The 25,714-nt window shown below is 34.7% G+C and overlaps 1 protein-coding gene across 1 annotated transcript in view; it reads left to right on the top strand.

The window, feature by feature from the left end:
- Positions 1-25,714, top strand: part of LOC141550899 (solute carrier organic anion transporter family member 4C1-like) — a 90,468-nt gene that overhangs the window by 13,367 nt on the left and 51,387 nt on the right. The gene's annotated exons all lie outside the window — the stretch shown is intronic.

Genomic DNA, 25,714 nt, shown 5'->3' on the forward strand with positions numbered 1-25,714 from the left:
CACTTCCTTTAAAGGGTTTTCATAGACATATTAGATTCTACTGACATAATTTGGACACATTTGGGAAAGAATATGTAAACCTTCAACAGCATTAGTCACTTGGGCTGTTCAGTTCTGAATATCAGATAAAATTTTGTCATCTGTCAAATTTGTTATTTAAATGGGGAAGTGAAAATGAGAAACATATCCAGAAACAGGCCCAGTGACATTTTATTTTGCTTCTAAGGTAATGAATTATTTCCGTTTATCTCAAAAATATATTCAACTGCTTAAAGTACATCTTGGGTGATCTGGAAAGATAATTTGGTAGTTAACTACTTTATTTTTGCTTTCTAACAAAACTACATACTGGTTTATGTATTTATTCAATAAATGGTTAGTTATTATGTTCTGATATTTTCTAAAGTGTTATAGATAGAAAATCAAAAATGAAACAATACCTGCCTTTATTGAACGTGATTGTATTGGAGAGTATTGTGAATACAGATGAATAAGTGCAAAATATATGAGGTAAATATAAAATGCTTTTTGGGGGAGGAAGGCATCAGCAACTGGGGAAAGCAGGGTCTGAATAAGGCCCTATATAGGAAAGAATGCTTAAGTTGAACTTTAATTGCCACAGATTCAGATGCTGGGGCAGGGTAGGGTCAGGGGCATAGGCTGGGGGTGGCTGGTGTGCACCAGGACTACACAATTGGACTCCCACCCGATGTCATGCACCTTTCTGCTGAGTTTCTAAGTTGCCTTCACCTAGAAAATGTTCTTATGCTCTAAAATTGGTTTAGAGTCATTATTTAAAGGAATTTGGAGTAGTTTGGGGGAGAGGTTGGGCAAGTTCCTACCTATTTACCATCTTGGCTCCACTTGTTAAGTTGAACTTTGAAGAAATATATAGCTTGTATGAAGTAGGAGGAAGAAGTTTCCAAGCATGGGGAGAGACTTTCCAAATGCACTGTAAGGAAAAATGGTTTGATGGAATCATTGTATATAGGTAACAGCCATTAGGCCATATTGGTAGGAATGTAGGCATGAATTCAGACAAATATACTTAAATAGATATGAAACAATGTGAAATGATGTTTAAATAACTCTTTTTGAAAAAGGGCTTCTGGAAATGTGCTTTGGAGGAAAGAAGAAATGAGGAACTTTTTTTTATTATAGCTTTTTATTTACAAGATATATGCATGAGTAATTTTCCAGCATTGACCCTTGCAAAACGTTCTGTTCCAGCTTTTCTCCTCTTTCCCTCCACCCCCTCCCCCAAATGGCAGGTAGACCAATACATGTTAAATATGTTAAAGTATATGTTAAATACAATAGTTATTTTGTTGCACAAGAAGAATCGGACTTTGAAATAATGTAAAATTAACCTGTGAAGGAAATAAAAAATGCAAGTGGACAAAAACAGATGGGAAATGCTATGTTTTGGTTCACACTAATTTCCCAGAGTTCTTTCAATGGGTGTAGCTGGTTCTATTCATTATTGAATAAATGGAACTGATTTGGCTCATCTCATTATTGAAGAGAGCCACGTCCATCAGAATTGATCCTCATAAATAGTATTGTTGTTGAAGTATATAATGATCTCTTGGTCCTGCTCATTTCACTCAGCATCAGTTTATGTAAGTCTCTCCAGGCCTTTCTGAAATCATCCTGTTGGTCATTTCTTACAGAACAGTAATATTCCATAACATTCATATACCACAATTTATTCAGCCATTCTCCAATTGATGGGTATCCACTCAGTTTCTAGTTTCTGGCCACCACAAAGAAGGCGGCCACAAACATTCTTGCACATACAGGTCCCTTTCCCTTCTTTAAGATCTCTTTAGGATATAAGCCCAGTAGTAACATTGCTGGGTCAAAGAGTATGCACAGTTTGATAACTTTTTGAGTCCAAATTGGTCTCCAGAATGGCTAGATGTATTCACAAAGGAATTCCTTTTTTAAAGATTTGTTTTTTAACTGACAAACTAAGGTGGAAAATTACCAAATTATGCTGTTATGTGCAAGTTTAGTGATTCTTGTTTAACATTTTGATCTTTCATTAGCAGATAGCAATTGATTTGAAATCTACTTATTCTTCAGAATAGTATCTTCAAATAATTTTTTTCTTTCTTGATAGACTGTTTCTTGTCTGTGAGTATTGAAGGAGATAAATTTTGGGATAAAATATTGAGATAGAAATATAAAACTAATATATTTCACCTAATCCAGTGCTTCTGGAGATTTAGTCTGTTAAAAAACCTTATGTATCTACTACCTTAGAATGGTTTTTATAACATTTTAAACAAGTTGATTAAACCTTAAAGTCTTTTACCAAGGAAAAGCTTTACTTTGCTTTTGGAAATGACCAAAGTCATTATTTTAAAAGAGACAATATAGTCCTAGAAAAATAAGTCATTTTTAGATTTTAAGTCTCTATAGACCAAATAGTAAATTCACTTAGATACTGGAGTTACACTGAACTTATTCTAGAGATTCAATAACTCAACTTATTAGGGGTACATGTAGGATGTTGTTTTTCTTGTTTAATCAATTAATTGTGTCAGATTTTTTGTGATCTTATTTGGGTTTTTCTTGGCAAAGATTCTAAAGTAGTTTGCCATTTCCTTCTCCAGCTCATTTTACATATGAGGAAACTGAGACAAACAGGATTTAATGACTTGCCAAGCATCACACAGCTAGTAATTGTCACGAGTCTGAGCTGGATTTGAGTTCAGGTCATTCTGACTCCAAGGTCAATACTATATTCTACTACCTGGCTGCCCTAGCACACATCAGAACAATATTTTAGGAAATTAGACATTATTGCCTTTAGAGTTCAGTTTTAACTTATCTAACAAATCATATGAACTATATAGGGTGTTGTTTTTTCTTTAACATTATTACTTTGAACAACTGATCAGTCTGTCAAAATTGAATTAGTTTAGAAATTTGATGGTTTGATATGACTATAGCATTGAATAGTGAGTATGCTTTATGCCATTTTTGAGACTCAAGTATTTAATTTTTTCCCTTTAGTTATTTGCTAACCATTAGATCATTTTGTTTAATATTTTGGATAATGTTAACTTCTTAGTTAATGAAAGTTTATTAGCAATATTTGGTTCTCTATGAACATAAATCTTGCTAATGCAAAGTTTGTGAGCCTAATATGCTGAGTTTTTAATTTAGAAGTATATCAGTATACCCTTTGATTTTAATTAGGATTTATGTTGTATATTTACTTTGGAATCATCAGGATACCTAAATGGTGCCTCAGTCTCCCATTGAAAAGTTCTCATGCACACTATAGGGAATAAGTGAAGAAGAATTTAATTTTTGACTATATCTCTTGCCTATCTGAGCTTGTACACTACTTATCTGGGTACAGTGAGCTCTGTATACCATGAAATTACCAAGACAAATGTACAGAGAAACTATGATAAGAGTTCTTTTACTTCAGGTTATTTTTTCCTCCTCCTCCAAGATGTGGGTTTCTTAACTTCTTTGCAACAGTACCCTTCCCCCCATGCCTGTGGTGGGAATATAGGAAACCATGTTTAGTCAAGACAGTATTTATAAATCTCAGTGCAGGCCAGAAGGGAAACTAGGATAAGTTAAAAGTATGTCACTTTTATGCTATTACAGCTATTTCTCCTAGCTTCCCTCCTTCCCCCCTTAAAGCAAGAAATTCCCTCAAAGAGATACTTATTCTGTGAAAGAATCAGGAATCCCTTACAGTTGCCCATAAAATTCTAAATCAGTATACCTACTTCTTGATTTCATATCCTTACCTGAAAGATCTTGACTCTGGTTGCTGTTTCCATTTCTTAGCCCTCAACTACAACTTCCTTTTTGCTTTTTTTTTTTTTTTTTAGTAGTGCTTCAGTGGGAAGAGATGTAAAATTAAAGTATTGGCTGCTCTGCCCTTCCCTCAACACAAACATACTTTTCTGTAATTTGACTCCAATAATAAATGTTATGATTGGACATGATTTCTTTGTTCTAATTTCCTACCCTTCCTTTCTTGGCTCTCCTTTCCAAAGGTATTCACAGATATTTAACAAATAGGTACTTAGCACTATTTGGGTGATTAAGGAACTTTTGGAAAATGTAAATTCTGTCCTCACAAAAGGATTGGGGACTCTGTTTCTCTTTGAGTGAAGAGAAATGAATAGACCAAATCTGGCTGCTAAGTAGATAAATCCTTTATGTTTATATTATTTAATGTATAATATACATTCATGTTATATACATCGCATATAGCTAGTATGTTGTAGGATGAGGCCAATGTTTCAGATGTCTTAACTCTATATAGAATCTTCTCTTTTCTAGAACACATTATCTTCACCAACTTTAGTGCCTACTGGGACAATTATTAGGTAATTAATGGGAGAAACTAATTATGATCTCTAACTCAGGGCTTTTTAAACATTTTCCCCTGGAGGCTCCTTTTTGCCTAAGAAATTATCAGTAAAGTGTTTAATTTGTATACCTATTTTATATAATATGTATATACCAATGTTTTTATGTTAACTTAGGTATATAGGTATGTACCAGGTAACAAAAAATATACATAAAATCAAACATTACTGACAATAAATCATAAAGAAATTTTTTGTAACAATTTTTGATGTACATATAAATTTCCTATTTATTAAAAATGAAAACAAGTTTGCATATTAATTAACTGTAAGTTCTTGTTTATTTTTACATAAAGGATTAAATTTTGGCTTCAGATTTGATACTTTTCATTGTTGGCAAATTTTTGGCAACCCCCACATTCACTTACATGACCCCATATGGGATTGTGAGCCACAGTTTAAGAAGTGTTACTCTAACTGAAAATCCCAGTTGAACGACCCAGGGCTTTTGGACTGACAAGAAAAGAGTTAGAATAAAATCCAAATATGTAAAATCTAAATCATGATCTTTTGTATATCATAGAACTCTTTGAAAATCTGGTGAAGCCTAGGACCCCTTTTCAGAATAGTGTTTTAAAATACTCAAAATAGATTTAGAAAAGAAGCACAATTATATTGAATATAGAGTTATAAATTTTCTGGACCTAAGGTGTTTAGATTACCAATAAATATTTTTTTTAAAAAAGTTTGATGAGCATATCAGCTAGAAGACTGTGGGAATAGCTGATATATCCAAGGTATTAGGAACTGCATTCTGTCTCCCTGTTCTTTATTTTTAACCTTTCTACTTTCTTGTAGTTCAAGAAAACATGTTTAATCTGAGGATTCTATTTCAGGAAGAAAAATACTGGAATCTAACTTTGAAGATGTTTTTCTCATCCATTTCACTCTGTGCCTTTAAAGCTATTAAGATTTTTATTTTTCCAAGGCATCTAAATGGGAAATTCATAGAAACATAAGGAATTATTTTCTCCTATACATCACTTTGCTTCTCTAATGGATATTACTTAAAATAACTGTTTGTTTTCTGTTACTGAAATTAAGAAATTTTATTTTAAAATAGGATTGATTTACATTTGGTTTGTTAGTGTCATTCAAAAATTTCTTTTTCTTTCCTCAAGGGAACAACATTATGATAACAACAACAACAAAAAAACCTGTTAAAAATTGTTGTATAAATAAGTGTCATTGTAATATATTAATAAAGTCCAATTTGTGCAAAAAAAGGGGGGGATAGTTAGAAGGTTCAACTTTAAGAAGGCTCACACACACTTTCAAAGGTTTGGAATGAAAAACCAAAACTCTAATCCTTAAAGCCCAAATCTTGATCCTTTTAGTTATTCATTTGTTTTGTGGGATTCCTGCCTTCTTCCCCCAGTCCAGGAAAAATGTAAAGATTACAACAGAAGATTTAATTTGAGAGCTTCTTCTCATATAACTTCTGTAAAGTGAGAAAGGTAGTACAAATTGATGTACAAATTTACACAGAGTTCCCATATCTACTAAATCAACTAATGCTTAAAGAATTTGATATTTGTAATTGAGAATGTATTTAAGTAAACACTTTCTCACATCAGTTGTCTGCTAGGTAATAGGGGAAAATGTGAGAAGCTTTTTGGAAAAAGGAAACTATTAATGGTATTAGTGGTATAGGTAAAACTTGGACAGGCTGTAAATTGAGAAGTTTGTCTTCAATCACCCTTCTCCATTCCTTTCATGTGCTACCATCTCTCTTTGTCCTATTTTGCCTTATGGCTGTTAGTGATTTTTGCTACCATTCTTTCCTCATTGAAATATGCTACATTCTATAAAGTATGTAAGCACCCTGAATCTTTGTAGGACATAATTAGTTACCTAATCTACTAAAATAGCTGATTTTAATGAGAATTTACAGTTGGTTTTTAAAGTCTTTTCTCTCCCCCAAATAACATATACTTTTAACATAATCTTCTGGAAATGATGAGTCAATTCAAATGTTTCTTATTTTGGGACTTTTAGAAGAATTTTAGGGACTTCACAACCAGAGGTCTTATCTTTGTTTGGGCCTGGTTTCAGTCCACGATGTATGTTTTGCCCAGGCCTAGTAAAGTAGCAATGGAGAGTCATTGTTCCAGTGAATTAGGGACAAGATGGGCTTTAGCTGCAAATAATAAAGCTGTTGTAAGTACAGAACTTTTTGCTAGATAGAATCTAGCCTAGTCTCTTTCTGCCAAATTCTCTCTGTGTGTATGTGTGTGTATATATGTGTGTATCTCTCTCTCTCAGAGAAACTAGTTGGACTGTCCAGTTCTTAATTGAAAAGGAGTGACATCCAGGAAGAGATAGATCGATAGGAGGTTATAGTCAAAAGAATTTCATAGTGCTTGTTCATGGAAGGGGAACATTCACTGCATATATTGGATAATGATACATTTGAATACAGCAAACTTTGAAAATTGTCATGGAAGCAGCTCTGTAATGTCTGTGGAAAGGATGGCAGATACCTACTCCCTCTCCTCATCTAGGATGGCTGTGAGAGAAGGTGGAGAGAGTGCCTTAGAATGCATTACTTTTGTGGGGAATCAGATATCCATATGTGCCATTAGATGGAAGGAGTGAAGGAAGAAAATATCTAGCATCTAAGGAAGTTTTCAAAAATAGAATTTAAATTCCAAAAAGCACAGTGAATGATAAGGTGTTTTTTTTCTTTCAAATTCTAATTAATTAATTAAATTTTTACAAAAATTTTATGCATAGGTAATTTTTCAGCATTGATAATTGCAAAACCTTTTGTCCAACTTTTCCCCTCTTCCCCCCCACCCCTTTCCCCAGATGACAGGTTGACCAATACATGTTAAATATGTTAAAAGTATAATTTAAATACAATAAATGTATATATGTCCATACAGTTATTTTGCTGTACAAAAAGAATCATACTTTGAAGTAGTGTACCATTAACCTGTGAAGGAAATAAAAAATGTAGCCAGACAAAATAGAGGGATTGGGAATTCTATGTACTGGTTCATAGTCAACTCCCAGAGTTCTTTCACTGGGTGTAGCTGGTTCAGTTCATTACTGCTCTATTAGAACTGATTTGGTTCATCTCATTGTTGAAGAGGGCCATGTCCATCAGAATTGATTTTCATATAGTATTGTTGTTGCCTTGTACAATGATCTCCTGGTCCTGCTCATTTCACTCAGCATCAGTTCATGTAAGTCTCTCCAGGCCTTTCTGAAATCATCCTGCTGGTCATTTCTTACAGAACAATAATATTTCATAATATTCATATACCACAATTTATTTAGCCAATCTCCAATTGATGGGCATCCACTTAGTTTCCAGTTTCTGGCCACTACAAAAAAGGGCTGGCCACTGTGTTCAATTTCCTTATTTCCCTTTCCCTTCTTTAAAATCTCTTTGTAATATAAGCCCAGTAGCAACACTGCTGGATCAAAGGATCACAGTTTGATAACTTTTTGAGCATAGTTCCAAATTGCTCTCCAGAATGTCTGGATGTATTCGCAGTTCCACCACCAACAATGCATCAGTGTGTAAGATGTTTTTTTCCCACAGGGACTTGGGAAAGGGGCAGGGTATGGTTTAAGAGAAAGATGAGAGAAGAGGGGTTTGTATTAGTGAAAGGGCAGGGTTATCTTGTATTACATCATTTGAGGTGCTTTATTTAGTAGGGGAAGAGGTGATTTAAGAAACAAAATATATTAGCAAGAACTCTACTGACAGTGATGAATGCAGGAAAGATTTTATTTTACATTCTTGCAAGAATGAGTGTACACAGTATATTTTGTACAATGGAACACTGTTAGGTTCTTACTAAGTGCTAATGAGATAATGACATAATGGGTTCTTACTAAGTGCTAAGTTGGTACTTGACAATTTTCTAGTTCTGGCCTTTCCTGGTAGTTTGACTTGTGAATTCCTGGGGAAGAGCTTGCGTGCTTGGGAGGAGCAAGCTCATTGGTTGAAGTGGTTCTTCCCAGAAGCCCTTGAATTATACCAGGCCCTTTCAAAACATCAATTAATATAACTTAGCAATAAGATAAAAATCACTTAAATAGTCTATACCAATATGGTTCATGATTTAAATCATTTCAAAGAAAGCTGTAATGTGCTGTTGTCTCCAGAAGCTGCCGATCGCGCTCTGGGAGGAGATCTGCTGTGTCAACTCAAATCTCTTGGACAGATTCTTCTTCCTGTAGAGAACCGTTGTCTCCAGACAGCTGCCGTTAACTGTCGTACAGAGAAGTGACTTGCCCAGGGTCACACAGTTAGGAACTGTTAAGTGTTTGAGATCAGATTTGTACTCCTGACTTCAGGGCTGGTGCTCTATCCACTAGGTCACTTAGCTGTCTCTGAGGTCAAGCTTTTTTATGGGGTTTAATTAGTAAGCCCTTCTTCCTGATTGGTCAGTACGTTACAGGGGAGTAGATTTGGAGAAGTCTTAGAAGAGTCTGGGATAGTAACTATAGTATATGAAGGGATTGAGTCTCCAATGATGATTCATAAGGTCGATGTTCCCTCTTCCAGGCACTTATTAAAAGAAGTCCTCCAACTTTTTGTGTTCTTTTGGGGATTTATGAAAAGACATGTTTATGAAAAACACTAGGGCTCACCGTACAGCAAGATATCACACATTAATGGGCAAGTAAAACTGAACTCACTTTCATTCTTCCTTACTCTTTCCTAATTTTGCTGCAGAAGCTCATAGTGAAAGTCAAACTCAAGTCTTAGGAGTTGAATGCTCTTTATATCCCTTTTTAATTTTTGCTTTGGGGAGTTTATAATTAGTGAAAATACTGGATAAATAGCTGTAACTTTCTGTCTCTTTTTCCCACTTAGAGAGTCTTTCATGATGAACTAGAGATTTTCATTCCTGGCTTAAATCCAGGATGAAAAAACTTTGCAGCCAGTTGCTGTGTAACTGTTCTACTCTGTGCTCTCAGATTATGAACAAAGAAATACAAGTAAAAGCACAAATTTGAGTTGAATTACATGTGTATGAATGAAACAAACAAACAAAAAATCCAAAACCAAATAACTAATATCAAAATAAATGAACAAACTAGGCATTAGGCATCTGTCATCCGTCCCTAGTTGAAGTAGGGAAAAGGGACTGGCTATTTTTCTGTATTCACTGCAATAAATATGCTTTTGTCCCTGTTCTACCCACATGGATACTGTGAGAAGGAAAAAAAACCACACAAAAAAACCGAAAACAGGTTTATATCTTGCTGTTTCTTCCCCTTCTGGCCTTTACTTCTTCTTCTTTTTTTTTTTTTTTTTATTTTTTTTTTTTTTTATTACTGTGGACCTGGGAGGCTCATTTCTTCAGCTTTTCAGTAACAGAAACTGTAGTCCTGAGGAAGTATCTCCCTTTATTTCTGCTCCCACTCCTAAACTCTGCAATATTTCTTTCCCTTATAAGATGAGTGAAAATTCAAAATATAAGAGGTCTATGTAGGTCAAGGTCATTCCTCCCATCTAGAATTTGAATCTGCTCCATCCTCCCTCCATCTTTTCCCCCAGGGAAATTACATATAGACAAGAATAATAAAGGAAGATAAGCCATGTAGTCAACGTATGATCTTTTAGGAAGAAGAAAGAATGTAGTATCTTTTTTTTTTTCCTGAGTGACTTGCTCAGGGTCACACAGCTAGGCCGTGTTAAGTGTCTGAGGTCAGATTTGAACTCAGGCCCTCCTGACTTCAGGGCTAATGCTCTATCCATTGTGCCACCTAGCTGCTCCTGAGAATATTGACAAATGACCCATGTATGAACACTGGCCACTGTGTTCAATTTTCTTATTTATAAAATAAAGGGATTGAGCCAAACCTATTATGACCTGTGATTCTGACATACAGACTTCAGTCTGTAAGAGATGGGACAGGAGAAGGCCTAGATCAATGGAATGGACTTGTGATTTCAATTCAAAATATTTACTTTTTGGCATGTGAACCAAACAGAACACTGCCTAGTATGTGCATGTGTTTGTATGTGTATATACACACATACATATGTGTATATGTATGTGTTATAGTATTCTCTGTCAGGGCTTGACTAGTTACATTTCCAATTTCCCCCAAAGTTTTAGGGCACCTCGAAGGGTTTTTTACCTTAGTTTGAGCCTCCCTGCCCCACAGCTGTGTTTCCTCCATTCCCAGTTACATTTAATCACTTAATATCAAATAACTTTTAAAAACTTCTAAGATATAGCCAGAACAAAGTACGAGCATTTTCCCCAACATCTCAGGGATCTATGTTCTGGAGGCTGGGGAGGATTAAGCTCACAATTTAGCTCAGTTCCTACTTTGCACTGATTCTACCAAGTTGGCATCCAGAGGCAGCCTTGCTACTGGCTTCTGCTAGGCTAGAATCCCAGATCTTTGCTCTTTAAGTTGTTATTGTTAAAACTGACTATAGTTTCCATCATGGAATCATGAATTTCTGTGGCTTATTCTCTGCTCACATCGGATTCTACTTTCTTAGAACAGAAAAGAATTAACAAAAAGGTCAAAGATTGACTTGTTTCTCAAGAGTGCCATATAACTTCAGATGGGTCAGTGATGCTGCTGTGGAAGTTATTGTGGCCCTTCTTAAAGCATACTTCTCTCATACGAAGGCTTTAATACAGTTATCTTACTTTTTCAGATGAGAATGTAGCAAAAATCAATTGCTGATATTAACTCAGGCCCATTTGAAGATATTTGAATAAAAAGGCTATCTACCCAAACAAGCAGTAGACCAACTAGAAGTAGTTACAGAATATGCATAATGCTTTGGGATGTACAGTTCTCTCAGAAACAGCTCTCTATGGACAAACAGTACCTTTTATTATCACTGAAATTTTACTTTCTAAGTAGTTGTGGCTGCCCATTCAAAAGGCAGATTGGTTAAAATGGCTGTCAAATGGTTTCTCATATCTAGAGGCCTAGAGTGAACATCTGGCTACCTGGAATAGCTCAAGAATAAAGTTGCCCTTCTCTTTCCTCTTCACTTCTCTCTCTCTTCGGGAGAATTATCTGAATTGAGACTTTGATTTTGAGTAAGGATAAATGAGTAAACCACATCTCAGGCATAGTCAATCAGGGCTCAGTTACCATGACCTCAGATGCTTGGCTGCTCCAACTGAAATGAGCTTGAGACACCCTTTCTCTGCATTTTTTTTCTTTCTTCCTTTTAATTTCTTGTTTTTCCCTCCTAGAACTTGGCTTAATGTAGAAATTAACTATATGTGATGAGTTTTATTTTTCTTTGACTTATCAAAGAATGAAAAAAGAGGTGGGGTGCAGGTGGGGTACAGATTGCTGATACAATCTGTCCAATTTCAGTGCACAGAAAACCATGGAGAAGATGTATGAAGCGTATATGGCCAGACAATTCAGTGTGTATGATGTAATACATAATAAAGAGAATGGCAGGTCTAGGTCATAAAGGACTTTTAAAAACAAATCATTGACATTGAATCCTGGGATTTATTTTGAGTAGTTATCAGTTTTCTTTGCTGGATCTTTAGTGAAGTAATACCAGCAAATTTGGGGTGTCCTTTCCCCTTTTCCCAATTTCTAACTTAGTCTCTACTGAAGATTTCTGCTCTTTTCCTGCTCTCTTGCTTGATGACCTCTTCATTTCCCATGCATTCAATCAATAGTTCTATGTAGATGATTCTCATTTATTTACCCAACTATAATCCTTCTGCCAATCTTCAGTGTTATATCACAAACTGATAATTAGATATCTTAAACTAGATAAACAGCTCAAATTCAACATGTCCAAAATATGTCATTATCTTTCTCCCAATCCTTATCTTCTTAACATCCCTGTTACTATTGAGGACTCCCAGTCACATAAGCTTGCAACCTTGATATTATCATGCTCTCTTCATTTCTCCTATACATATCCACTCTAGGCAACGATCCATTTCAAACTATATGCCCTGAAATACCCCTTCATCTCCTGCTTTTGTGCTGAATACCTTTAAAGGAAGACATATAATCCCATATGTTATCTACTGTAAATTTAGGTTCTTTAATCTTAATTGTGCCCTGTGTTGCACATTAATCCTTTTCCCCTTCTCTGAATGATTCTATCACCTTTTCCCCTAATTTTCTCTTCTCTCTTCAAGAGAGTGTATTACCTTCTCAGTCTTTCAGTAGAGGAACTTGAAAATTGAGGGCCTCTATGACGAGCTTCCTCTTGTCAATTCTTATTTCAAATCTGCCCAGCATCTTGCCCAGTTCTCTCTTTTTGGGCCAATGTCAGAAGAAGAGTTCTTTTCCTTGTGAAGGCCAATATCTTTTGTTTCTCTCTCTTCTTCCTCCCCTTCCTTTCATTTTGCTCCTTTGATTATCCCTTCCTTCTGTCTAATCTTTCTTTTCTCTTTATCAGGGGAATTCTTTGTAAATGCTTCCAGACATGCTCAGATCTCTCCCTTCTTGGAAGAAGCATTACTTGACCCCATTATCCCCTTAAGTTATTATCCTATATCTGTCTTCCCTTTCACAGTAAACTCTTAAGAAAAAGCTACCAGTTCTTTGCTCCACTTTTTCCTCTCCTACTTCTTAATCTCTGACAAGGAAACTTCAAACTTTGCAAACAATGAGACAATGGTTTTTTTCCAAAAAAAAAAAACAAAACTTTTTGATACTGATATCAGCTTAGAGACTTTAAAAAATTAACAACTACTAAATCATTCATTAATTCTATTTAGAATCACACTTGACTACTAACTAATATATTAGGAATCTACTTAATTCTGCCATTGACAGTGTCTACCTCTTTAAATTTGTTTGCCAGGTAAGGAATTGCCCCCTGCTTTTCTCCCATCTTTTCTGCTTATAAATCTTTCTGATTGAGGTTACTCAATTTACACATCATTTTCTAGTGGCCAAAACAAATATCTGACTTCTAGTGGTGCCGAAGATCATTCATTTTAAGTTTTCTGAGATAATATCAAGTATCAAAAAGTTTTTTTTTTTTTTTTTGGAAGGTATTCTGATAGTAGGTACGGAAGAAATAAGAGTTTTAATCTTTAAAAAAAGCTGTTATGTTTAATATGTGCCTTCTCATTGAAGTTCTTGGAATCAAGCTCATATTTGATTGTCAGATTGCATGAAAGTTCTGCCTTCTGCAATTTCCCCTAGTACTTTCTAAAGAGGTACAAAAGAAAAAAACCATTGTCTCATTGTTTGCTTAGCAGATGCCCTCTGTTCAATAGTAAATTCCTCTAGAGCAAAAACCATGTTGTTATCTTTATGTATTTAGCACTGAGAATAATGTCTTGCCAAATTAAATTAAATCTGTTGACAATGGAAAGGTCATGAAAAGGCATTTGCAGCTAATTTTTTTGTTTAATATTTAAAAACAAATTTGTGTTCTAAATAGAATTTCTGGATCAATTGAATTAATCATAGGATAATTAATAATTATGTATTGAGTGTTCATTATCTGCAAAATTACTTGTTAGGCCCTCTTGGAGAATATCATTCCTCTCTTTAAGTTCACATTACCAATGAAAGAGATCGAGTACAATGGGTGCTAAAGGGAAGTATTACTTTGGACTGAGGAGGTCAGGAAAACTTTTACAATAATGATGGGATTTAAGATGCATGCTGAAAAAGATAGGTTTTCAGCAATAGGCAGCTAGGTGATATAGTGGATATAATACAGGACTTCAAGTTAGGAAGACCTAAGTTCAAGTATGACCTCAGGCACTTATTAACTATGTGGTCCAGGGCTACTCATTTAATCCTAGACTTCAGTTTCCTCCTTTGTAAAATGAGCTAGAAGAGGAAATGGCAAACCGCTTCAGCGTGTGCCAAGAAAACTCCAAATGCAACGGTCATGGAAGGTCAGCCATGAAAATGGAAAAATGATTAAACAACAAGAAAGTTTTCAGTAAGGATATTTTTCTATGGACCTTAAAAGTGTGATTGAAATAGTTAATTCCTTCAGGGTATTAATGTCAAATAAGGCTGACTAGGTAAGTTGAACCTTAAATATTAGTATAAGAAAGTTGAACTTTTATTTCATAGACAATAAAGCCCCCTTTATGGATTTTGGGCAGGAAAAAAGTGATTGAAGATCAATTTGATTGCTACATGTAGGGTAGACTGGAAAAGAGAGGGGAATGTAAGAAGTAAAGAAGTAATTATTTAAATATTCCAAGAATGAGGGTTTAAGGTTCTAAACCTGGGCAGTGGTAGTGGCAATGGAGGAATGTTTGCCAGAAATACTACTGGAAAGGAGAATAGAACTTGGTTGCTATATATTTACACAGAAGGAGTCACAAATTTAAAACTCTGAAGTTTTAAAACTTCAGAACAATTAGGGTACCGATAATAAAGAAGTCAGGAGAGTTTTGAGGAAATTGTAATAAGTTCAATTGTAGATATTTTGAATTTGAAACAACAGTGCAGGAAAGGTCCACTATATGGAACATGGATTTGGGAGTCACCTACATTTTTTTTTTTTTTCCTGAGGCAATTGGGGTTAAATAACTTGCTCAGGGAAGATAGTAAGGAAGTATTAAGTGTCTGAGGCTGGATTTGAACTCTAGTCTTCCTGACATCAGAGTGGGTACTCTATCCACTGATAGAGTACTCTTAAATAATCTAATCTGCTAATCTAACAGCCCCTACTAACCTTTTTCTAATAGAAGTGATAATTAAAGTTTTAAAAGTGGACATTTAGTTTTGACAGTGTTTGGAGAGAAAAGAGTAGGGTTGATGAACCTTAAAGGGAAATATTGAAAATTATTTAAAACAAATAGCAATACTCCATAGATAGCTCTCTGAAATGTGATTATTTAATACTACTCTATTTTGATTATGAAGGAATTTCCAAAATTGTAAGTCTACTCTTCAATCTCTTTCAGGAGATGATTTCCAATGATATAATATCTGCGTACAGGCGTACAGTATATGTACTATAGTAGAAGAAAAACTTCACAAGAAGTCAGAGACATCTTTGATTATACTACAACTACCACCTGAATTACTTTTAGCAAGTCACCCAACTTTTCTGAGCCCTAATTTCCTCACTATAAAGTGCTATGCAAATATATACAGGTACAAAATAATTTTTTTTAATGCTCAGAAAAAGTAATGTCAAAAAATGACATAATTTGTTTCTAGAGGAGAATGGACATAGAGTAGACATGCCAAAAGCAGACAAGTTTATTTTAACTTATTTCATTTACTATGGCTTTTATTAATCAGGCAGATGGAGAATTGTTAAAGCACTAAATCTAGTCAGGAAGTCTTGAGTTCAAATCCTAAGAGCTTTAATTAGTTGTAGGCAGCTAGTTACCTTGGGCAAGTCACTTAACCTTTTGACTGCCTCATGTTAACCTCTCAGGATTGTTGTGAGAATAAAATAATTATTGATTTAAAATAAGTAGTCACTTTGTAAAATGCTTAGCAATTCTTAGAGTACTATATAAATGCTATCTATTCTATCATCAGCATCAACATTAGTATCAGTCTACTAAAGGGTTCTACACTTGTTTAGTTTGTTCACTATTATGTATCTTTGTTTCTAGAACTACCTAGCCATGCTTAGACTTATTCTAACCCCTTTCCTCCATTTTCTTTATTTTATTGATGTGTTGTTCATATAACCATAGTTTTCCCCATTATCCTTCTTTCCCTCTCAGAGAGTTGTCCTACATAACAAATATTTTTTTAAAAAATATGCTTCACCTGAAGCATAATAGATTCTACTCCAGCATTTTACTTTTACTATCTTTATTATTTTAATAAGTTCAATAACATGTTTCATGTTACAGAACTAGTTGCAGAAAATTATTTTTGGCATTTTTATGTTCACTTGTGTTATGTGATCAGCTAAGCCAAATGGTTCCATTTGTGAATAAGTAAATTTGCATTTACAAGACATCATTGTATTTGGCATCTTATCATGGCCATTTCATGCATATCTTCTTACATGTAGAGTCAAGTATGCTGTTCTTTGCAATAAATACTAATTATCACGGTCCAGATTAAAATTATTTCTTTATTGCTTGCTGTCTGATCCTTGACAAGTACTTGTGAACTCACTCATTCAGTTTTAGTTTCTTCATGTAAAATTCAGGGGTACCAAATGGCCTCTAAAGTATCTTTCCTTTCTGGATTGATGGTACTCTATATTTATTGCATACATAATCAATGACATTTAAAATGAAGTATTTAAAAAAGATGTTATTGTGATAAAGTGGATTTGCAGTTTGGGATTGAGATAGGATCCTGTCATATATATACTGACTTCAGACAAGTCAATTAAATCTTCAATATAGTCACCTCTTCCACTATGCTCTGTAGGTAAAAACAAAACAAAACAAACACAAACTAGCTTTTATCCTAAATCTTTTCCTTTGTTACTTCCTCCATTTTCTTGTACTCTCTGAGATCAGGCTCCCTCTGGATGACAAAGCTTTCCTGAGCTTCCAAACCTTCCCTTACCTGCCAAGCCTGTTAATCTTATTTTTGCAACATCTTTCAAAATGCTTCCTTATCTCCTCTGACGCCACCACCACTCTGGTGTGCCAGTTTTACATTGTCCTTTCCAGTCCCTTGTCCCCTTACTGTCACAGATATTGTCTTGCCATATCTTAGCATATGCAGCCAAAGCTAGGAAAAAAAATAAAATCATGAAACTCTGCTGACTGGGTCCATTATAAGTTTATGTCATATAATTTCAAGTAGTCCTCTATTGCCACAAAACCATCAATACATTATCTCCTCATGAAAGTGTTTTTCCAAACCTTTTTAACCGTCCTTATGTCTCCCTTGACTTTCCTTTGAGAGTTTTGACTCCTTTAGCTGAAAAAATTGAGGTGATTCACCAAGACTCCCTTCTCTTTTCCTCCTTAGTAACTTAGGCTATTATCTTCATTGCTGCCTCATGTGAAGACTTACCCCTTTTCCTGACCATGGCAAACCCTATCCCATTTGCACAAGTGACCCTATTCCCTTTTATCTTTCCCAACAGATTGCCTTCTTTATCATCCCAGTTTCTCATTTATCTTCAATTATTCCCTATATACCAGCTGCTTCCATACTTACAAACATGCCCATGTCTACCATATTCTCAACAAACCTCTTCCTTGATTTATTCCTTTCTCCTGTTTATCATGTAATATCTTTACTTTCTTTGCACTAACTTCCTTGAGAAGACCATTGATAATTGAGTCCTCTAGTTCCTTTTCTCTCTTTTTTTCTTTGCTGTCTGACCTTGAACTTTATAATTGCATCAAAATGACTCTTTCTAAAGTTAGCAGTTCTAATAGACTTCTCAGGCCTCATCCTTTCTGGCCTGAACCCTATGAGCGCTTTTTTGCTCTGTATAGTCTCTTCTCTCTAGGTTTTCATGACAATATTTTATTCACTTTCTGCCTATCTGACAATCAAATTTGGATATTCCCCAAGGATTTGTTTTGAACTTTCTTCCATTTTGCTTAGTAATCACATTAGCTCCTGTAGATTCAGCACTAATCTCTCTGCAGAAGGTTTTCAGATTTATTAACACTGATCAGTCTCATCTCTCCATTTCTCTCTGTAAAACGATCTCCCTTTCCTAATTTCCTTCTTACTATTGAGGGTACCTCTCAGACACTCAGTCTTGAAACTTAGGTGTCATCTTGAATTCTTTATTTTTGACTGTAACATCTTTCATATATACATCTTTCCATTCTTTGATATTGTTACTCCCCCTGCTTTTCTCTTAAAAATTTGAAGTAGCTCTAATTCTGGTTGGGTTCCTTCCTCAAGTCTCTCCCCATACTGATCTGTAAAAAGTAATATTCCTAACGTTCAGATCTGATTAGATATATAAAGACCCTATCCCTCTTTATTCATTAAACTCCAATGGCTCCCTATTACATCCCTGTTCAAATAAAAAAAATCCTCTCTTGAGTATTCAAAGCCCTTCATAATCCTCTCTTCCCAACTTCTTATACCTCCACCCCTGCTACCTATGTTAATACTTAACACATTTTGTTTTCTAGTAACATAGACTTCAAGGAGTGAAGTAAGTACTCCTTGTACTATTTTTAAGGGCAGCTAGATGGTGCAGGGAATATCATTGAGCCTGAAATTGGAAATCAAATTTAAAAAAAAAACGGAGTTCAATCTGATCTCAGAGACTTCCTCTCAATGGCTATTCATTTAAACCCCACTTCAGTTTCTTCAACTGTAAAATGGCTAAGTAGTTACTAGGTTTGCTGTGAGAATTAAGTGAAATAATATTTGTAAAGCACTTAGCATAGTGCATTTATAATAGTAGGTATTTAATAAAAGCTCCTCCTTTCCATTCATCCCTTTATCTATGATTCCAGACTTTTTCATTAGTTATCCTCATTCAAGACTCTTCTCTGCTTCCTGGCTTCCTCCAAATCCCAGCTAAAATCCCACCTTCTTCAGCATGTTATTCCAAGCTTCTTTTTGATTATTTCCAATTTATCTGATTTTTTTTTCTTGTATGAACATAGTCGTCTACATGTTCAACTTTTTATCAACACTGTTCATTTGACTTTGATCATTTCTGTTCCTCATTAGGTTAAACACATTTCCCCTCTCCATAGTTGTGAAAATGGGCACAGGGGATAGAACAGCTGGCCTGGAATCAGGAGGACCTGAGTTCAAATCCTGTCTCAGATACTTAGCCTGGCAAGTTAATAAACCCTGTTTGCTTCAGTTACTCATCTGAAAAATGAGCCAAAGAAAGAATGGCAGACTACTTCTAGTGTCTTTGTCAAGAAAACTCCAAATGGGGTCATGAAGATTCAGACACCATTGAAATGCCTAAACAACAACAGCATAATTATGAAAGGTATCTCCTTTCATTCTCCTAGTTTGTCTACTATATGATTTAAAAAAAAAAAAAACAACTTTTTAGTGTATCTGGTATGGCAGGTTAATTTAAGTCTCATTTCTTCTAGATTACTTTTTGTTTCCCAGAAATATTTTCAATTAATTATTGAATCCTTGCCTAGTAGTTTGTATTGGGTTTATTGATCACTCTGCCACGGTGTTCCATTGTTTATCTTGTGTACCAGTAGCATGTTACAGTAGAAAAAATTCCCTGATTTCAAATCTTCGTTCTAAGTAAGTCACTTAAACTCTCTAAACCTCAATTTCTACATCTTTAAATTGTGAAATTCTTTTACTGAAGGAGGGAGAGTAGGAATATTTTAGAGGGGAGTGGGCATAAGAAGACTCTAAAGATGTGAGAGAGGATTGTCAAAGGCTTTGAATGATAAAGAAAGGATTTTATTTTGATTATGGAGGTGAATCCAAGTGTGTGTGATGGGTGCTAGACCCCCTTACCCATTTATTGGGTACTTGCAAAGAGAGGCCCAAGCACTCCAGCTGAGCAAACTCAGAGCCTTTCAGCTCCCATCTCCCAGCATGCTAGCCAGAAATAGTGAATTTGGTTAAATAGCAAAAGATCCAAGTCTTTTCATTGAATGGATTGAAAAGCCATTGATCAGTGGTCAACAATGTTGTCTACTTTCTGTGGATCATGTCACTTCCTACCCTACTGGCCTCCAGGCCTAGAGGTCACTTGACTTCCTGCAATTTATGCCTACGCCCTGACCTTCCTGTCCTACAGACCTCTGGGAATAGGGATCACGTGACAGGCCTGCGGGCCTAGAATCTGACCTCTTTTTGAGACTTTTTGAGAAATCTTCACCTGGTCCCATTCAGGAACTACTAGAGCTTAATGAGTGAAGAGTATGACACACATGTACTTTAGGGAAGTACTTTGATAGTTGAGTGGGGGATAGATTCGTAACCAGAAAACTTATTAAAATAGCCTAGGCCAGAGGCAATGGGGGCCAACATCAGAGGCCTAGTCAGCCAGAGGGGTTAAATATGAGATGTAACACAGGTATAATCCACAGGCCTCTACAGAAATTGCATGTGAGAATTTGAGTGCCCAGGTGATTGGGAAGTTAGGAAGAGGGAAAGATTTTTGGGAAAGAATTAGTTGTGGACATGATGAATTTAAGATGTAATTTGAGTTTGAAATGTCCAATAAACAACTAAAGGGTTAAATAAGTGAATCTGAAAATCATGATTCCCTGAGAATTCAGATCCTCAAGTGAAATAATACAGAGATCTATTATGAATCTGGGGTTAGGAAGGCTCTTACTGGCTGTGTGAGCCTGGACAAATCACTTACCTACTCTGTTTGTATCAGATCCCTTGTGTAAAATGAATTGGAGCAGGAATTGGTAACTACTCCAGCAGTATGTTTGCCAAGAAAACCCTTAGTGGGGGTGTCACAAAAATTATGACTGACTGAACAACAACATACCAGTTGATTTATGGGATGTGAAATTCTGGTAGGAGGGTATTGTTGAGCTCTGTTTCCACTCCAAACACTGGTCCTATTCTTTCCTCTCAGTCACTTAGCCCTCCTGGATAGAGTTAAAAAACCATAGGGAAGAAAGTTCTTTGGTTAACCCTAATCTAATCTTCTTTGAGGAATAAAGGAAGGGGATTGCATTTAGTTCAAATCCTGGTCACTTACTAGTATGGGAAAAGGCTAGATTCTTATTTAAACTAGGGGTAAAAATTATTATCCTTAATCCAATTCATCCAAGAAAGGCCTTTTTTTTTTTTTTTTAAACCTTTTGTGGTATGCTATTCCATTAAAAAACTTTTCCTTGTGCTTGTGTTAAAATCAGAATATTCCTAGAAAAATAAAAAGGATTTTTGAAATCCTTTTATAAAAGTAAATTTTTTTGACAAAATACGTACTTTCTTCTTTAATCAGGGAGGAAGTGGGGAGACAGGAAAGGCATATTTTTATTTCAGCTTGCTATTTCTTAAAAGCAGTAAGTCTTTTCTTCAAAACATTTCTTTCTTTGGGGAATAAATAGATTTGGGTTAACTAATCTTTCTGAATTAGAACAATTTAAGGTGGATAGTATAACAAGTGGGAGAATTGAACTGAATAGTTTAAGTAGAAAAATAAAAGCACATTTCAAATGAAACTGAAATTATAAACATATTTAAAGTATAAAGACCCAACGTTATTTTCTTTTTGTGGCTCTTCCTTATTGGTAATATTTACATACACACAGAAACTGCCTTAATAAAAGATAGTCTACCATTCTAAATCTTGGATTTAAACATTGTTTTAAAGAATGTGGGAGCTCCCTCTTGTGGTCAGTCATAATGTTTTAAACTTCCGCACATGAGAAATTGAATATATATATTATATCCATATGGGTGTGAATATATTTACATATATGTGGATTATTAGAAGGAAATAACTAGTTTCTTAAGGGCAATCAGGGAGAATAGAATGACATAACTATTAAGTATCTTTGATTATCTCTTTTTAAGGTTAGTTGTAATAACCCATTTAAATCTGTGTGTATTTGCATAAAAATGGAGGCATATGTGTGCATATTCACAAATCTAGATGCATGCTTATGACACTTTCAAAAACTGTAACTGCTTTTGTAATCAGTAAATCCTTAAGCAATGTCAATTAGTACATTGCCTTGTGAAAGCCTATCCTAATATTAGCATAAAAAAAATCAAATTTAGTTGTATTGTTTTTGATATTTTTTAGGTACATTTATAGGAATATAACCCAGGAAAAAGCAGGCATTACAAAAAAACTGAAGAGCTCTTCTAGAGCATATATAGTATCTTGATATGTGTGTATAATCTAGATTACTTGTTTTATATGTGTGTATATAGTAATTAAGATTTTGTGTTTATATACATATGAAAATACGCATACATATATCTATAATATATATTTAGTATAGGAGCATCTGACTTTCAGTGAGTTTGACTTGAAAATCCACATTTGCAAAGCATGTGCAATTAAAGATTAACTACTTTGCAAAAAGGATTTTGCCTTTATAGTAGCATGATTCATCATAAAATTATTTTAAATAGTTACACTTTAAATAGTATAGCGAATTAATTAGATTGGAGTGAGAAGACCAAACAAAACAAAGCAAAACAAACTAAAATAAACTATAACAACAAAACTGAAACTGGGTACAACAGGTGAATCACTTAGCTTATCTTGAGTCTGTTGACTCATCTGTAAAATGAGGTATTTAATTGGAATGATTCTAAATATATCTTTCAGTTCTAAAAGGAAATGATTCTACTGGGGAAAAAATATTTACAAATCTCTTTTCAGGAAGATATCTTTCTTTTTAAGGCATACCTCTTTTGGGCTTATTTAGGAAATACTTTTATTTTTGTCTTTGGTGTATTTTGCAAAACTTTAAAACATTTGCCAACAGAAGTACTGTAGTGAACTGATGCACTTCACATATCAACAAGCATCTGGTAACTTATCTAAGAACATCTGGTTTAATTTATGTAGGAAACAAAACTAAGTTTTAACAGTGCAAAGAGTTTTGTATTGTTCCCTGGGGAAAAAGTTACATTTTTTCTATTTATATGAGGAGATGAAGTTAAGTGAGAATTACAGTAGAAACTTTTGAGTTTAAAAAATAAAATATTTGCAGGTAAGATCCAGTAAACTTTTTGTTTATATTTCTTATGTAACACAGATTTGATGGTAAGCAGCATTCATTTCCTATTAAATTCCTTGTGGTTCTGGTCAATATGCCTTCAAATTTTGATTTTTTTAAATTGTAAACTCCTTAAGGGCAAGGACTATTTTATACCTTTCTCTGAATTAGTGTGCATCAAGCAATTAATACTTACTGACTTTGCCTCTGACCCTTACGGTAACAGTGCTAGAATCTGAAAGAAAGAATTTAGAAACTGAAGCTAAAACTGTCTAGTAAAAGACCTCTTTTAAAAAAGACTCTTACCCAAACTATGATCTAGATAATGCAGTGGTATTTTCCCATGCTTTATAAAGGATCATTAGGTATTCTGGTGAATAACATGAATCCACCTAAAGGCAAAGCAGTGAGCCAATCTACTTTAATTTATCAGCATTTATCAGCATTAGTATGAATCTTCCTGAATGAGATGGAGTAAGATCTCTAAAAGACAGTTGTGAAAATCGAGTAAGGCTTTATCTATCCTAGAGTTGCAGTAGTCCTGAAGGTCCTTGGGCATTGAACCAAGGACATTCCTATCCCCTTCTTGCTATCCTCCTATGACATCATTTTCTTTCTGCCTAGATCAAATATGAGCAGCTATGTACTTATTGGCCAAAGTCCAATTTCCCGGGTACTTCCCATGTTTAGAATGTAAGAGCCTCTGTGGTGGTCACTCATCATTCTGAGCCATACATTCCCATTCTTCATATCTTACTACCTCTTACTGCCTCTGTGCATTCTTAATTTTGGGTTCCCAGCTATAAAATGAGCATTATTGCTTACTATTTAATTTATTCTTCTCGCTGTTCATTTCATTTCTAACCTTGAACATGGTTGTTGACTGCTTCTGTGATAGTCCTAAGGGACTTTAGGAGATCATCAGGTCTAATCTTTATATCTGACAGGTAATCCAGCATAGTTAGTTGATTTCCGGGGCCTGACCCCTTCCACTTCCACTTCCATCTTTTCATCTTCCAATATGAGCAGCCCCATTTAGACCACAGACCATGCCTTCTTCCCTTAATACTCAATGCTACTCAAATCTACTCAATTTAGAAATTAACCTTGAGTTTGATTGGACAGGTGAGCCAGTGAAAACTTGGGGCCCCCATACAAGCTAAAAATCCATCTACCTAGGATATCTTAGGACAGCCTTTCATATATTTGTATTGTCTAATCTCTATCTCCTTTTCAGTTTCTTACTCTAGGAACAGAAATTCTGGGAAAAGCATGAGAATTGACTTTATTATTCCTGTTATCTAGCAGTTGTTTTTTTCCTTCCTACCACTCTCTGATTAGTAGTTTCTCCCCTTATTATTCATAGATTAGGAGATGAAAAGGATTTTAGGATTACCTTGCTCTAGGCCTATTACTAGTGAGCCTTGGAAGTTATTTGTCAGTGAATGTTCAGTGGTATAACTTGGAATGGAGGGATTTTGTTTGCCCATACTTAGAACATAAACTCCATGAGAACAAAAATTGTTTTCACTTTTGTCTTTGCATCATCAGCACTAAGTTTAGTGTCTGGTACATAAGTTATGATAAGTGCTTCTTTATTCATACCACAAAATATAAAATAGCAGAGATTGGACCCAGGTTCTATGACTCCAAATATATCTACTTTGCACTACAGACTGCTGCCTGGTTACTGGGGGCTGTGGGATGGAGTAGTGATGTGTGGTGATGGGAAGAAGTAAAGATGGAGATTATCTTCTTTCTGTATTCTCTTACTTCCTTTTCTTTGTTTTCTTCTCAGTTTTAGATCTTTTTTTCTTTTGTTTTAAACTTTATTATTATAAACTTGACTAATACAAACAAACTTGACCTTTATGCAAGAAAGAATAGAGATTTTTTGTTAATCCATGAATTTTTATTATGCATAGCTTCTTTATTATTTTTTTTTTTGTTTTAAAGCATGTAATGACTTTGATATGGTAGTTCCAAAATTATCTTTTCTGTGACTGAAGGGTAGGTTATTGCAACTGAGTAGATATAGGAACTCTGAAACTAGGACAGTTGATGGGGGTAGCACTATTCATGTTGTTCCAAAAGTCAGTGCTATTTCAAACTTTAATAGTTTAAGTCAAATAAACTCTATGTTTAATGGAACCCCATAATGTCAGGGAAAAAGATGGAGAGGAAATACTCTAAGCCATGCACTGATCTCCTTGAGAAAGGAAGAATATCTTGGAAGGTTGATAGAGGTAGCAGCCACCAGGATCTGAATTGGGTGTTAAATCTGGATCTCCTTAAAGGAGATTGCCAATTTTAATCTCTCTGTAATTTATTCTTTTTTTGCTCATTGTTTAAGAACAAAAATAAAACCAACAATGATATTAGCTCCATAGATATTTCATCACCTGGGACACACTTCCCTTTATTTTCACCACTATTTAGGTTCAGCAGGAACTTTTGCTTTTTAAATTTTTAAAAATAATTTTTGGAGACCATCAAGGTTAGTCACAAAATCTTATTTTCTCTTAACATGATAAATGGAGAGCCAAGATAGCACTGAGAATCAAAATCACCTTATTCTTTAATTAAAATGTTTCAATTTTATTCTGCATTTTAGAGAAATTTTATGTCAAAATATTTGTTGAATTTTCTTTCAAGAAAAGGCATTTCTAAATATAGTTACATTGGCAGATATTTGGGATGCCCTAAAATTCTTAGTGCAGTTTTAAATTTGTATTAAAATAATCTCTGTGTATAGATATGTGTGCGTGTGTGTGTATATATATATATATATAT

The sequence above is a fragment of the Sminthopsis crassicaudata genome, chromosome 1 (genome assembly GCF_048593235.1).
Source record: "Sminthopsis crassicaudata isolate SCR6 chromosome 1, ASM4859323v1, whole genome shotgun sequence".
Classification (NCBI taxonomy): Eukaryota; Metazoa; Chordata; class Mammalia; order Dasyuromorphia; family Dasyuridae; genus Sminthopsis; species Sminthopsis crassicaudata.